General features: G+C 40.5%; 1 long non-coding RNA gene across 1 annotated transcript; it reads left to right on the forward strand.

Annotated features, from left to right (window-relative positions):
• The first annotated feature begins 1,763 nt into the window (after positions 1-1,763).
• Positions 1,764-13,591, forward strand: LOC119881997. The gene is made up of 3 exons (XR_005440440.1): positions 1,764-2,112; positions 12,870-12,936; positions 13,442-13,591. It is a non-coding gene; the product is annotated as an uncharacterized LOC119881997 (long non-coding RNA).
• The last annotated feature ends 1,465 nt before the right edge of the window (positions 13,592-15,056 follow it).

A 15,056-nucleotide genomic window follows, 5' to 3' on the forward strand; every position in this document is an offset into this window, starting at 1 on the left:
TATAATTACAGTACGTCTTTGCTTATCAACTTGTCTATACTAAATTTATTTAGCTAAAATGTTTAATTTTACTTTCATTTTCTTTATATCATGCAGCATAATTCCTTTAATGTATTATTTGAATTTTATTTTACTTCTGAAATGATTTATTGTGAGTGATGTAACCTCATCCCTTTGTTATGATCCCAAAAAAATCCAAACATGTACAGTTTTCCCCTATAAATAGATAAATAGGTTTAGATTCGGTCCTTTACTCGAATGTCAGCTGATCTCACATGACTTTCTGCTCTCCGATGGTGATCGTTTTGATGGACCAACTCGCCCTGGTGAGCTGTTTATCCACCAAAGGGGGCGTGGTCTTCTGGGGTGTCTTGCCATTTCTGTTCTGTAAAGTTAGAGGGTGGGCAAGTTGTTCCTAATACAACTTACCCAGAACTGGTCCTCCAGAATTTGGCAGTATTTCCATCTCCTTATGATAAGTCTCTTGCTCATAGGATATACCACCTGATGGTGCACTCCCACAGGTGGTGTAGGCTATCCAATGAACAAGGGGGTTTAAGTGTCCCATTAAGAAGACATTTGGCATCACTGTGTCCTCATCAACTATATTAGACCATGTATAGCCTAAGGGCTTGGTGATGATGGCCTTTGACCATACAACTAGCTTGTCACTCCCATATGGCAGCACGTCCACCTGCCACAGTTTCTGGACCGTTCATCGTCAGTTCAGCAATCTGTGAAGACGTTGTAGTGAACAGGCACTGCTGATGTGGTAGGGTCTGCTGAACCAGCCTGGCTGGGCCTTGGAGGGTCCATCATGTGTAATGTATATAACATTTGCAGTGAAATATTGAAACCTTAGACTCCATGTTTTTTGTGACTCTACCATTCCATCAAAAGAAAATATTCTAAAGGTGTTGTGCATCATTTAGTACACATTTACACAAACGTCAGCCTGACATATTTGGTATCTTTGCATGTTTTGGGATCACCACTGGGTCTGTATACCCGTTGATAGGCACCAGAGATAGTAAAATGTCTTAAGTCTACTCCAGTCCTCCATGCCAGCCCCTTATCTCACAAGTTGGTGACTGGCACCTTCTTTAAAACCAGAAAAATGAAAATGATTTGGCAGCTCCAAGTCTGTTGTGTGAAATGAAAAAGGAAAACCTGACTTTTTAAATGACTGAAACTGAACTCTTTATCTGACACTGCTTTCTCAGTTTGCACAGGAAGTGAGGGTGATACCTGTGCCTGCAGAACAGCTTAAACGCAGCAGATAAACAGGTGGTCTAAACAGTGTGGTGGAAATGTTAAGTTGTTAAATTTTGTGGTACTTTTTATGAGGCTTTTTACTAATTTTGTTTAGGCTACTTTATATTCTGTTTGTGTTGTTAAATATATAACAATAAATCATATTTTACACTGATGTAAAACATTGTTTTGGAACTAGCTGCTGATAATAGTACTGTAATGGAGTTTTTTTTTTTTCAATGTTATGTTGATGTTTATGTAAAATACTTGAACTACAATATTTGAATAAAGTTATTTACTTACATCCATTATCCAGATGTAAATGCATGATAAGGTGTTTCTTTTCACCTATATGTGTGCGCGTGTATGTACGTGCGCGCGCGCACCACATCCGAGGTGAGGACGGGTTCACTGTTCCCCGAAGAGTGTTTGTTCTTTTGCCCTCAGCGTCCCGTGTCTCTTCCTGTGTGGGCGGGGTCTAAATAAGAAGAGGAGGTTTGTTGAAGTGAGCAATAAAAAAAACCACTGAGCAGCAGCACCAGAGCTGAGGCTGTAACGTGTTAGGGCGAGCCGGGGACTCCTCGCCACTTATGTCATTTTTAACGTATCCCATATTCAAAAATATTAGTTTTAATAAGGTAGCCGTTGACGGGTTGTGATTGGGAACGTTACGTACGGGGGCACGTCTGAGCGGTGCGGTTTATTTTTAACGTTAGCTAAAACAAAGCGGACCCTCATAACAGTTTTAGCTGAGGCTCTTCGCCTCACTAACCGTTTTTTTTTTCCTTTAAAAGAGGGCACTTTAGGGGCAAATGTTATTGTAAACCAGCTGAAACGCCAGTATAACATCAGCATAAGGTAAGTGTTGTTATATTTTAACCTTCTTTGGTCACATTTAACCTGTCTGCCACGTTTAAGGCGACTGAAAACACACTGTACACGACAAAAGGGGAGCAGCAAGGAATGCCCGTCTTCAGGGGCAAACTTTGGGTGTGGATTAACGTTAACGATAACTAGCTAGCGGTTGAAAGACACTTGTATTAATTCCCTTATACAATACGGCTTTTCAACAGCATGACATGAGAAATGTTGGCATAGTTCTGGCTACAACTCATGCTCAATAAATCTTAATTTGGGCTTTGTACAGAAAGTAGGCCATTGAGACGCTTTGTATGACCAAAGAGGGCAGTATGGGTGGCTAAAGCCAGAGAAGGTGGTGGAACTATTAACACCGTATTTTAATTAGTTACACTATTTATGAGAAAGGTGTGGTTTTGTGAAGGCTTCTTATTGTCTGAAATACTGGCTAATGCTAATGCATCAATCAGGATATATATATATATATATTTTTTCCTTTCCTGGAAAGTGAAGCTTCTATATCAAAGCCATCTGGTATTCTTTAGAAATGCTGTTAAATCACTTGGATCCATTTGTCCAACCAGCCATTTTTCAGTTTGTGCCCCCCCCCCCCCCCCACACACACACACACAAAAAAACATTTCAGATGTCTCTAACGTTTGTGTTTGTTCATGTACGAAGATGTCTTATAAGTTACTTTATGAGCAAAACATTCATGAAGAAGAAAGCCAAGCAGCATCCCTTTTGCGGGCCAAAGTCGCAAACATTTGAGTGAAGTTTGACTTGTAAAGACTATCCTAAAACAAACCAGCTGAAGCCCAGTCTGGTCAAACTGCATTAGAGACTGTATAAACTGTGGTTAAAGATACAGTAAGACCAAGATGACTTAAAGCAGGCCAGATTGGGTAACCAGAATCTAAAGTCTCTTGTTCAGCCTTGCCCTCAGCTCTGATTCTGGACTGTTGACTGTAGCGTTTAACATGAACAAGATTGTTCTTGCCTGTCTTATTCACTTCCTGTAAAGGAACTTCACCCTGAGGGGGTGCTTTTTTTCTCCCTTGTTAATCTCAGGGAGAAGCTTGATTTGTTGAACTAGTAATCAGTGCTCACCAAGTTCTTGCTGCAAGGCCTAATTTAGTTCTATAGACAGCATCGTAATGACATAGCAACAGCACCGTATCGAGGTGCGAAAACACATATGTCTTTAATCTTGTACAGCATGTACAGATCACATGGATGCACATAATATTCACCAGGCCTGATAATTGTAGACATGAGGGGAGACATGTCTGTAAGACCAGAGCCAGCTCCCTGTAGATCACTGAGTCACTTCCCTTAGTTACATTGTTGTAATGATTAAACACAGTGAGCAGTTCTGCTCGGCTAGGAGTGTCCGGGGCCGGCTGCAGGGTCACTCTGCATTACTCAACACCAGGCATTTACCCCGACTTGTCAGATATGAATCATGGATGACGGGCCTTCCGTTGATGGCCATTTAAAGCATGTCGGGGGTATGTTAGAGCATATATGGTCATGGTTCAAACATTATCTCAGCAGGGGTTGTAGCCACTTCAGTGGTCTGTCCACTGACTGTGGTCTATATAATATATATCCATTTTCTGATCTTTATGGACCAAACAACTAAACCATAAACTCCTACAGGTACAGACTATTGTTGGTAATGGGAACTTAGCTGAAGGGCACATCCCTGTCTACAAAAAAGTATAATACTAGGAATGAAGGATCATCTAAGTACTTACCACCTATGACCAGATTACAAGAAAACCTTCATAAAAAGGAGAGAGAAGTAACTTGGTCATACCCCAACCTTAATTTGGGTATGCACTTCTAATCCACTACTGGTTATTTTGTAAAATTCAGCTAATATCTCCTCACTGTAGCTTCCAGTTCTGTGTACGCCCTTGCTCTGTAAATGAGAAAGTGTCTTGGGCCGTCGGGTAACGTTTAATGACTTGCCCATGGACATTCAGCTTACTTTCTAGTTTGCCAAGACATGTTGTGCTGTTAACTACAGGAGATCTGTCTGGAGCTGGTGTTCTGGCTCTGGAACAGTCTCGTCCTCTCTGCATGTAAGCTTTGCAGCAGCAATTGTAGCCACAGTTTGCACAACTTACACAACTAATGCTAGTTACTTTACATGCTGTGTCGTTGTTCGCTGTATATCATGGTATTTGTCGTGGTATTGAATTTCTCCAGAATTGCACACACCACCTCGATTGATTATGAAAGTGACAGAAAATTAATTTTCAAAATATTTCATAATCGATAAATCATTTAAGCCTTTCATCAGGCAAAATGGGAAACATTATCTCTTTTCTAATCTCAACAGTTTGGAGTTACTACTTTTCTGTGTTAAATCACTGTTTTGATCAAGAAAGGTTGGAATAAAACAAGAAATTGTAAGACATCTTTACTGTTTATAGAAGCTTTGAATACAAAACCCCCCAAAACAATTGGTACAGCCCCAACTTCAACCGTAGCAAGTTCGTAATGCACAGCTTATTTAAGAAAACCTTCCCTGGCTGTTAAATGTAAAAGAAAGCAGGGGTTCAACAAATTGTCAGGGTCAAAATTGTCACCATACTCCATCTACATCAAAATGACTGAACAGGTATGTAGTTTTTCCATGACATCGTATGGAGCTACTTAAGATGGAATGCATTATCTCATTTTTTCTGGGGAGGGATAAAAGAACGGGATCTCCTCCATATGACTGACAACCCCCGGGTCATGCAGTTTACAACTTCCAAAAATTGCAGGAGACTGCCTTTAACTCTTTCCAGAATCAGGCCACTGTATCAGCTGAGTACAAACATATGTTAAACATGTTTATGCACGTCAGATTTGTCACATCTCACTTTGCTCATTGTATCGTTCTCCTTTTTTTTTGCTACAGAAAGTTTCTACCACAAACTAGGGTTTGATTCTTTTACTTTTCTTTTTTATGCTGGTATTTTAGGACTTTTGGATGTTAATGTTTTATCCAATTTTTATCAATTATATTAACTGACAAAACAGCATTTTTGATGCCCTTGCTTTCCTTAAACTGTTCCCTAAGGTTAAAGTATAAAAAAGTAATGCTCACATAGTTTGATAGCACTTTTAAGTTCACCATCAAGCTTCATGGCAGATGTTAGCTCGATAGAGGGGGTATTCCTGTTTGTGGGTTTGGTTTCCTTCAAACATGCTGTGTTTGCAGTCAGACGCGACGGGTTCTTCCTGATCCTTCATCAGTACATGGTTGTAGTTTAGTTAAGGGCATTGTTTCATATGTGCGAATGCAGGCCAGTGAACATCGCCTGCAGAGGGGAAATTCAAATCTTGTCATAGTGAATGTGGGCAGTGCAGGATGTCAGTTTGCTGGTTTGTAGCTCTTTGGACAAGATCAGTTGTGAGAAAATACAACTCCGAAGATGTGAATTTAGTTTCCCACCAGAAGCAACTTTTTTATTACCCTCTTCGCTTGCATTGAATGGAAGTGAACGGGAATTAATTTCGCATGTGTGACCGTGCCCTCAGGAAATTGATGCGAGGTCATGCTGAGTTGTTTGGGGACCTAATTTACTTGAGAGTGGACTGTGACTTTCAGCAGCAGGTGGGGGGGCGGCTGACTGACCGGGTGGCAAACAGAGCTGGGGGGATGGGCACCCAACTCATTTTGAGGACTACCACATGAACCACCCGGTGTGAACAATGCTGACTTGTGTTGAACGCCACGTCATGCATCACCTGACTACAGTTAGCAACACAGCATAAGATAAAAAAAGAAAATTCAGAAATAATGTTGTAGCAACGATGAAAAAAAAATGTATATTAAGTATTAGTAGTGAATGCAATTTGCAGCGGCTGTAGAGGCTTGTATCGGAAGCCGGATTGAAATGATGCACAGAGTTTAAGCAACAACATGCAAGTTCACATTGTGTTGTGGGACTTGGATCAATATGCACTTCTGTTTTGAGTAAAACATGAGCCAACAGTCAGGGTTAGTGATGCACGGCTTGGTTAACCTCAAGTCGCATGAAACAAGGAACCACTGAGGAACCAGCTAGAGTTGTGGTAGCTTCTGCAATTACCTATGAGTTTAATATCTTATGCATACTCGAAGAGGAGTCATGGCTATTTGCTGTTTGTGAGTATGTACAGCTTGCATTTTCTTGTTACGTGGACCATCACAATCTAGCATTAAATTTCAAGGCTGGATTGCAGTGTGAAACTTGCTTGTTTTACTGAATTGAATACTGAATTTTAACCTCCATTTCAACTAAAATTCTGGTAGCAGACAACTTCAACTAATCACATTTGTTTTGTGATCTGTCTTTTTTTCTATCAGTGTTCAGTAGTAAGCTATGCTTCAGCAAAACATTATTTTTGTAGTTGAATGAATACATTTGTCAGCCATATGTGAAGGTGCAGAAAGGTGATGATATAAGTGTTTCCAAATCATGTTTGTCATCAAAAAATATTGTGAAGAAACCTGACGTGGTATTCATTCCAGAATCAGTTTTTGTGACAACAGTTCGCCGTAAACTCAGGCAGATAGAGGAACATCATAAGGCCTTTTTGTTGAACTGTGGTCTTCCAAATATGGACTTTGTTAAAGAGGATTAAACACAAACAGATTTCCTTTTCTCCACCTCGAGACAACACCAGACTTGTCTGTTCTTAGCCATATGAGCTGCTGCAACAAGTGAGCAACAGACCAGGATGGCGACTCACACCTGGCTCCCCGGAGAGACAAAGCAAAAGCTGGTTTATTTCCCTTCCCACGATCAACTTGCACCTTACCTCGTCAATTAGTGCATCCAATAGCACAACAACTATCTGGAATTTTGGCAACAGAAAAGTAACAAAATAACAGTGTATCACTTGCTTCCAAGCAAAAACATCTTTTTTGCCCTCCAAGGGAGCGTTTCCCTTGGGAAGTGACGTCACGTGACTATGAATAAGGCTATGAACCGAGGAAGGGGTAAAGAAAGAAGTGGGGGTGACTCTTGTCAGCAGTTTGAGTCAAAGCTGTGACTGAAGCTGAGCCTGCAGTGTCTAATGTAACATTTTCCCCCACTTGGCCAATAGATCTGAGTTTTACTGACACTTGAACTGGCCTGATACCCAAAAAATTAAAATCGCTCCCATAAATTAATAATCTCTATCATAGTCTGCACAGGGTGTTGAATTTTGAAAATCGACCGGATTCTCTATGCCGTCCTGTGTCTGACTTCCTGCCCTGTTCATCTGCTCTGTGCTGCTTGATGAGGCTTCTGTCAAAAATAGGCTGGCAGTGAGTATTGAACTTTAGCTAAACTTAAAAAGAAAAAATGGAATCGCAATTTCAGGTAGAAATTTTGCAAGTAGATTCAGCCCTGATGTGCATCCACACTGAAATAACAATTATCGATTTTATAGTGTAATTTGATATTCTTAGCAGCAGTAGTATATGTTGTTGCTTCAAAATAAAATATATTGTGTTAAATGGAAAAAGTTGTTTTTACCCAGACATTTTAAATTAACACATTTTAGAGCTGTAATTTCAAACAATTTTTGCTTAAGGTTATCGTACTGCCTCATCATGCTTTAATATTATTCTATGTGTACCTAATAAACTGGCAGAAGTGTATATGTATGTTTATATCAATATATACATTTTCTAGAAATTAGGGCTGAATGATATGCAAAAATAGTCTGTGGAGAGAGAATATAAAATATAAACTGTAGGTCGGTGTAAATCTATAACACCACAATGCTTCATTTACTATGTTGTGACATCATGATTTTGATAATATTTCGATTAGTTGTTTAGCCCTACTGGAAATTCAGTTTAAAGCCTTTTGTAAACAAAATAACAAGATAGTGATTTTTTTTGTTTCTGGCTAATCCAGTTTATTAACTACTTGAAAAATCCAGAAGTCAAGGTACATCATCACACTGATGTTAAAATCTTCTGAATCAAACATATGGCTTGCCACAGTCTTCCTCATTCATTCTTTCAGCGCTGCCTCTCCTGGACCACAGAATCATCCCCAAAGGAATGCCACTGTCAAGTAGGCGGAGATGTCACACAGGGAGTCGATTATTTGCAACGCAGCTACATGTCTGAGCAGAGGAATGTTCTCTGTGGATTTGCATCAGAGAGAGCGTGGCTCTTGTCCCGGAGGCGCAGATTGAATCAGAACGCCTCTGACCTGTCTGAGGCTGATGGCAGGCAGTGAGCCATAACAGGGAGCATGGTGGAAGATTGAGTTTCAGCCAGCTCTTCCCAGCAGCTGTTGGAAGAAATATTTACTAAAACATTTGTCTGGGCCTGCTTGAGCACTGCTTGTGTTGTTGGCTGGGCTATTGCATTGATTTCAAGCAGGTAGAAGGGCTGTGCAATTAATGGAATTTCAATCTTGATTTTGGCTTCCAATGACTATAAAAACACGTTAATCGAGATAAAATGATAATTGCGGCACAAGCCATTTTGCAATGACATTTCAACTCAATCTCATCCAGGCCGTTTGTGATTGGCATGGTTTTTTATTCCAAATCGGGGGGGGGGGCAGCTTTCAGTGAGCACAACTCCAGGCCTGTTTGAGTCGCTAAAAAAATGTGAGCTGTGGGTCGTCATTGAGAGGACCTGAAGGCCACCATCACACCCAGCAGATGTTTGGTGTAAAGTTTTGATCTGAAATGTCCTCACCTCAGACCGACCATTTTTATGTCTGGAATCTGGACACTTTGGGAAGTAATGTTGATGAGAATGTTTTTTTTTTTTTTCATTATAATTTCCTTAGTTGATGTCTTCATATTACTAGTTTTATCCAAACATCTGTGGTGCTTTGTGATTGAGTTGACATGTGAGTATTAATAAGATTTTGCCTACTATAGCCATAAACTTATTGTATCTATAGAAAGTTAGGAGTATGTATGCTCTTACTCAGCAAGACCCTGCTCTGTGTTATTACATTCCCACACATCCATATTTGAGTCAAAACCACTGTCTCAGTTACTATACTTGTATTAGAAAGAGCTGAGGAGCTCTGGCTCTTATTAACAGAGGTAGAATTGGAAATGAAAAAATGTGACACTAACGTTCAGCATCACAAACACAAAGCATGTGCCGTCTCTGTCTTCTCCAGCTTGACCATACAAAGTCATGATCGGACACAGTGTACTCCTGTTACTCTAAATATTAGGCTCTCAGGTCTGTCATCACGACTACTCATAGGCCATAGTTTCTGCTTGACGATAGAGAGAGGTGTTCAAAAAGGAGCGTGAGTAGAGTAAGACTTTGTAAAAGGAAGCAAGACCTTGTGTGAGTTTGTAAACATCTTATCAGCTCAGCAGTTGTGTTTTTGTTCATCATATAGCATTCAGTTCAACGGTCATTAGACTTTGACTGGAAAGGCTGATCCTCAGATATTCACAGTGACTGCGAGCACAGAAGTGGCATGGCCTGACATGTGTAGTCAACTTATTTTCTCAACTGATATGGGGAACAGATAAAGTACAGTAGCTTCGACTGTGCGCCTCCATAGTTTGGACTAAAATAGAACATTAATGAGCAACAGCTGGCACAAGGTGGTTTCCACTTTAACTTTAGCTCTTTGCAAAAGATGTCTGGTAAACTGTCTTGTATTGGTGGAAATGTGGCCTCTTTGTGGAGGTGGTAGGTGGTTGGGTGACAGACCCAGACAGACTTTTGGTAGAAGAGAAATTCAAGGAAATTGTGCACTGACTGAGACGCTATTGTGATCCCTTTTTTTTTTCCTGCCATATAAACCACTCGGCCTTCTTTATCGTGTTGCCACAGTCTGGGAATGGATTAGGTCTCATCAGTCTGTCTGCCAGAAGTTGCTATCAGCTCTTATCAGCAGTGACGTTCACAGAGAGGAAGCAGCACTGACTTTTTATGTCCCACCATTTCTGTGACGTCTCCTCCTCCAACGGCCAGACAATAATTTTGCTATCACTGCTGAGTTGCTCTTTAGCACTGTTCTCTGTGCTTTGAAGCTGGAAAAGTAGCAAGACTCTTCATGAAAACCACTGTCTCCAATTTATTTCCCTGAGAGATATGGCCATAACAAATGAGCAGATGTAAATAAAAAGAGGAAGAATTTTCTGGGAGATGTCCTTAATATTTAATTCAGAGCAAATATTGAAGCAAGCCTGTTTTTCCAAATTTACCTTTCCTCAGGATCATTAGCAGAAATGCCACTGCCTCCCTCATGCCATTATGTGGCACACAGACATTGGAGACCCCGAATGCCTCCCAATCTGTCAGCTCTCTACAATTTGCAGCCCTGTGCTGAGCGCTAAACAAAGCTGGTCTTCAGGAATGCTGGGGAGGAGCCCTAATATGTAGAAAGTCTTTGCAGTTGGTGTTTGCTTGAATTTTATTAAGCATCTTGCTGGGTATGTTGCATGTTGAACTTTTGGTCGGTCCTGCCGCAAGTTCTTCTTTGAATTATACATTTAATTTAAAAGGATCGGCGTCTATTGATCAACAGAAAAGAATTCCTATCTGTAGCCCCAGGCCAGAAGTTAAAAGGCACCCTAAAATCAAAGAAGTCAAACTTTTTGTATCCCCCACTACTCTCCAAATCTTTAAGTGTGGCATTTTGTATCAGCCATGTTTTTCAGCTGCTGGCCACTGGCTTATTTAGTCGAACCTTCTGCATCTGCGGAATAGACCATCTGCTTCCTGTTTACATTGGTACATGCATGCACAGTGAGTGAATGGCCACTTCATCTGTGTTTTCAGTTGTTTAAATACAGACAGATCCATTCTGATACGCAAGTAAAATGCGTAGTAGTGTGGATGTAGCCTGAGCATCTACTGAAGAACAGTTAAGATAAAATCTCAGATTTTTTTCACAACACCTGATATCTTTTTTTTGTTTTTTTTTGTTAAACAAAACCCATAAGACAAAGGAATTATTCAGTTGTTTGAGGCAGACTCTCTGCAGAGTCCAATCATCTTCAATAAAAGGTGACGTCAAACTCCTGTAGCTTTGACTGGACTAGGCCTGTCCTAGTGGAGTAAAACGACTTTTTTCACATGTACCGTTGTATAGACGGGACAGGGCAACTTAAGCCTGTGCTGTTTTATGCTGCAAAAATTAGCCCAGTGGCTAGCTGCCTTTTCCTCTAACTGCATCTCTTGACAGAACACCACATTTGAATTTTAGCGTAACGTAATGAGTTGTTGTCAACTTGAATAACGTTCACTTCACTTGTCTCTCCTCAGCTCCGCTGCTGCTTTTAGTAGCCACACAGGTTAAACAAACTTTACAGCGGACGGTGTCTTGCCTGAGATTGGCGCTGATGAGGCGTAATTACCCAAGTTGAAATGAAAATTGTCAATCTTCATAAACCATAAGTTCAAATTAATTGAAATAATCGATTTATTGCTCTTCTCTAAGAGTTGATATAAATTGCACTTTTTTCCATTGGCTGAACTTAGCTTAATAATTTATTTTGGGACACAGCTGTAGACTTGGCTACAGTCAACACTGACTGATTTCCTATTTATATCTTATGGGGCAAATACACAGGAAGTTGGTCTGAGTTTCTAAGTTTGAAGATTGGGCAGACAGTCGAGGAAGCATGTCACTGGAGTTGTGGGGAATGGCAGAGGTTCAGGAGGAGGCATGAAATAGCCTGACCAAATATGGGAACGCACACGTGTGAACACACCTACCCCTTTTCTGTATTTTCTAGTGTGAGGTTGTGAACTTTATTCTGCACACAACTTGCTTAGTAAAAATGTTGACCCACCACCAAGGCTGTGTCCCAAGTTGCTGATGAACTAACCATCTTTAGCCTCTTTGGATATTTTAATCTTTGTTTAGTTGTTAGTGTGGTTGGTTGGTTAATGCTTAGCAGCTCAGCTCAGCTCAGTGAGAGGCATCATAGGACTGCCTAATGAACCACAGTTATTCCTCTCCAGTTTGCATTTTGTGGCGGCTTGAAATGTCTGACATCTTAGAATTAAAGCTGCATCTGCTGCTCTGTTCCAGTCATTACGAGTCAGCTGTTGGACTCATGATGAGTCACTCTGGATAGGTCTAAACACCTCAAGTGTAAATGAGACTATTCTTTTATCTAACTTTACGTAGGCCTTTAACAGAATGAAAGTTTCCAAACCGCAGTCAGAAATCAAGTATGTGGTATGGTGGAACTGTCAGCTGACGCCATCTGTGTGGGCACATCATTCCTCCATATTTGGAATTGGGATAAATGAGAATCGCTCCTCCCTTCTGCTGCTCTAACAATTCATCTCAGCGTGAGGATAGAGACTTCACAACACACGGCATGATATCGCAGAGGATATCTTTTAATCTAAATATATTCATCGCGGTGATCTCATTAAAATTAAAACTATTGTTTTAAGAGTCACCAGTCCATGAGATCCTTTCCAGTTTTTGTGTGTGTGTGTGGGGGGATTGCTGTGTTAATGGTACACTTAGTAATAGAGTAATTTCTGTAACTTTAATGTACATGAGCTAAATGTGTCCACTCTGCAGCTGTGTCACATTGGGAAATGTAAAGACAACAATCTTCTCTATGCACACATGTGTGATCAGAGGGCAACCATAACAAAACACATGTGACTGTTGCACACTCTTTGAGCTCAGACTTCTTTGTCACTAGTGACCGCTAAAACAGACACAGACAATGTAGGTCTATTTCTTTCATGTTGATGTCCCCCCTGGTTTCAGCTTCTAACACTGAGTTATTTATTTTTCTTGTTACAGATGGATCTGCGGTTACTTTTAATAGCAACGTTATCAGCGGTCCTCTGGGGCAGCTGGGCACAGCAAGGTAAGAACAAGGACATGTCAGAAATGCGTTTAGGTTTTGCTCTGTTTATCTTAGCTGTTAAATATTAGCTAGCCTAAAGCATAGCATGTTTTTCAGCTCTGTTAGCAGACACTCTAGTTCGCCATAGTCATCCTTATTCCTTGTTACTCTTCATGTTGATTATCGTGGTTTGTCAGTTGTCATGCTCTGTGCTTTGGGCCAAATATTGCCCTCTCTGGTTTTAGACTTCAAGTTCTCAAGCATAGTGCAATACAACAGTGCTTTTGTCCTCTTCAAATTGAGTATTTCTTCATTTATGGTTTAATGACCGTGTGAGTCCTGTTGGCTAGTGGTGCAAGGCTTTTTTTTCCCACTAGGTGAAGTCATCTCTTGGTGAACTGCCTAGAGCTTTTCTCAGCATGATGTAAGGGATTGTGATTAGCAGCCAAAAACTGAATCTGGTTTGAGTTAGTGAACTAATGGAAATTCTGTTTTGTCATCTTGGAACTTGTGTTGTCTCTTTCAGAGGGAAGCATATGCATCAAGGCAAACGCACAGTCCTGTGGGGAATGCATCCAGGTGGACGAGAAGTGTGGATGGTGCTCAGACGAAGTGAGTCGAATCATAAAAGTATTTTATCACATGAGTGAAAACTTATGTGATGTTATTAGACGGTCTTAAGCTGTGGGTGTGGCAAGTTCAGAGTCTTCTCTGGTTTGTGTGGCAGTGTTTCTTAATGGTTGAATTACACACAAACAGATACAAACAAAGCTGATAGACATCATCTTGTGAATTAAAACACGATTTCTAATAAATACAAAGAACACATTTTGAAAATTCCAACATTTCTGCGTATAACAGAAGGCAGCCCTAGTTAGATAGATTTAAATAGACAAATACTATCCTAAGATACTATGATTTAGATAACATTTGATTAGTGTTTTTTAATTTATTTTATTTATTCATTTGTTTGAATAATTTTAAAAGAGAGGCAGGGTTAAAACCAAATTACCTTTACTATTTATACAAATAGTAAAGGTGCACATAAACTTTACTTACCATATAAATACATGCACAAGCAAATGCAGAGTAGTACTAGTGTGTTAAGAGATTCAAGGGAGTTGCTCTTTGTTGCCTTTCGACCAAAGGCAAGTAAACCACAAACTGTTCCATTGATTGTAAACATGGGTGCTGCTACTTCTTGTTTTGGAAACACTGTGTAATCCTTTTTAATTAGATGTTTTCTGTACCCAAGGCAAATAACTCTTTCTGAAGACTACTGAGTGAGACCACAGTGCAGGGAAATACTGATTTACAGGATCTTGAGCTTAATATGAAACATTAGTTCACAGCTAGAGTAGAATTTTCAATGTGGAGGCTACAAAGTGCTGCTGTTTGGGAAGTATTTTTATTTCTACTTTAAATAAAATGTGTAGTGATGGCTTCAAACACAAATGAATCTGTGTGAGAAAGAACGTCACCCATAAACGAGGCTTTGTAATCTAGTGCAGGGGCATGGGGAGACGGACGATGGTTTCCTGAACACTAGGGCTGGGTTTCGTTCAAAGATTGTGTCTTTATTCCCCTGCAGCAAAGTTGCAGACATTAGCCCAAGGATCGGTACATGATGTCACCATCACACGGAAGCGCTTCCGCCGGCTGCACATACAGGTCCGTGTGTGGCAGTGGCGTCACTTACTGATCCTTCAGAAATACTTGAAAATGTAGCATGTGTGGAAGCTACCGCGCTACTCGGTCAGTAAAAGAGCTTTGATTTGATTCAGAAAACAGTGACACTACCATAAAGCTACTGAGAAATGTAGTTGCTAGTATCCACTAATGGCGCTACTTCTAGTGACGCTACTGCTCAACACTGCTCGTATGGTGGCCATGTTGAAGCAAGCTCTGTGGCAGTAGAGTGCTGAGACGATGACTGCTCTGTCTTCTTGCAGCAAAGACGGAGCAATTACTTTCTGCTCTTAAGTTTATTCCATGCACAGTCAAGGGCTTCACCAGGTTTGTAGTGTCGCCGCTCTTGGCAGCAATTATCTTACGTCGCAAATATTGCATCGCGCACTGTTGCATCAGGCCACACTTGATTTTCTCCATGTCTTTTACATCCACGAGCCACGTCTCTGTGC

The sequence above is a fragment of the Micropterus salmoides genome, unplaced genomic scaffold (assembly GCF_014851395.1).
Source record: "Micropterus salmoides isolate LMB-PRFRI ecotype aquatic unplaced genomic scaffold, ASM1485139v1 Ms_hic_scaffold_2821, whole genome shotgun sequence".
NCBI lineage: Eukaryota > Metazoa > Chordata > Actinopteri > Centrarchiformes > Centrarchidae > Micropterus > Micropterus salmoides.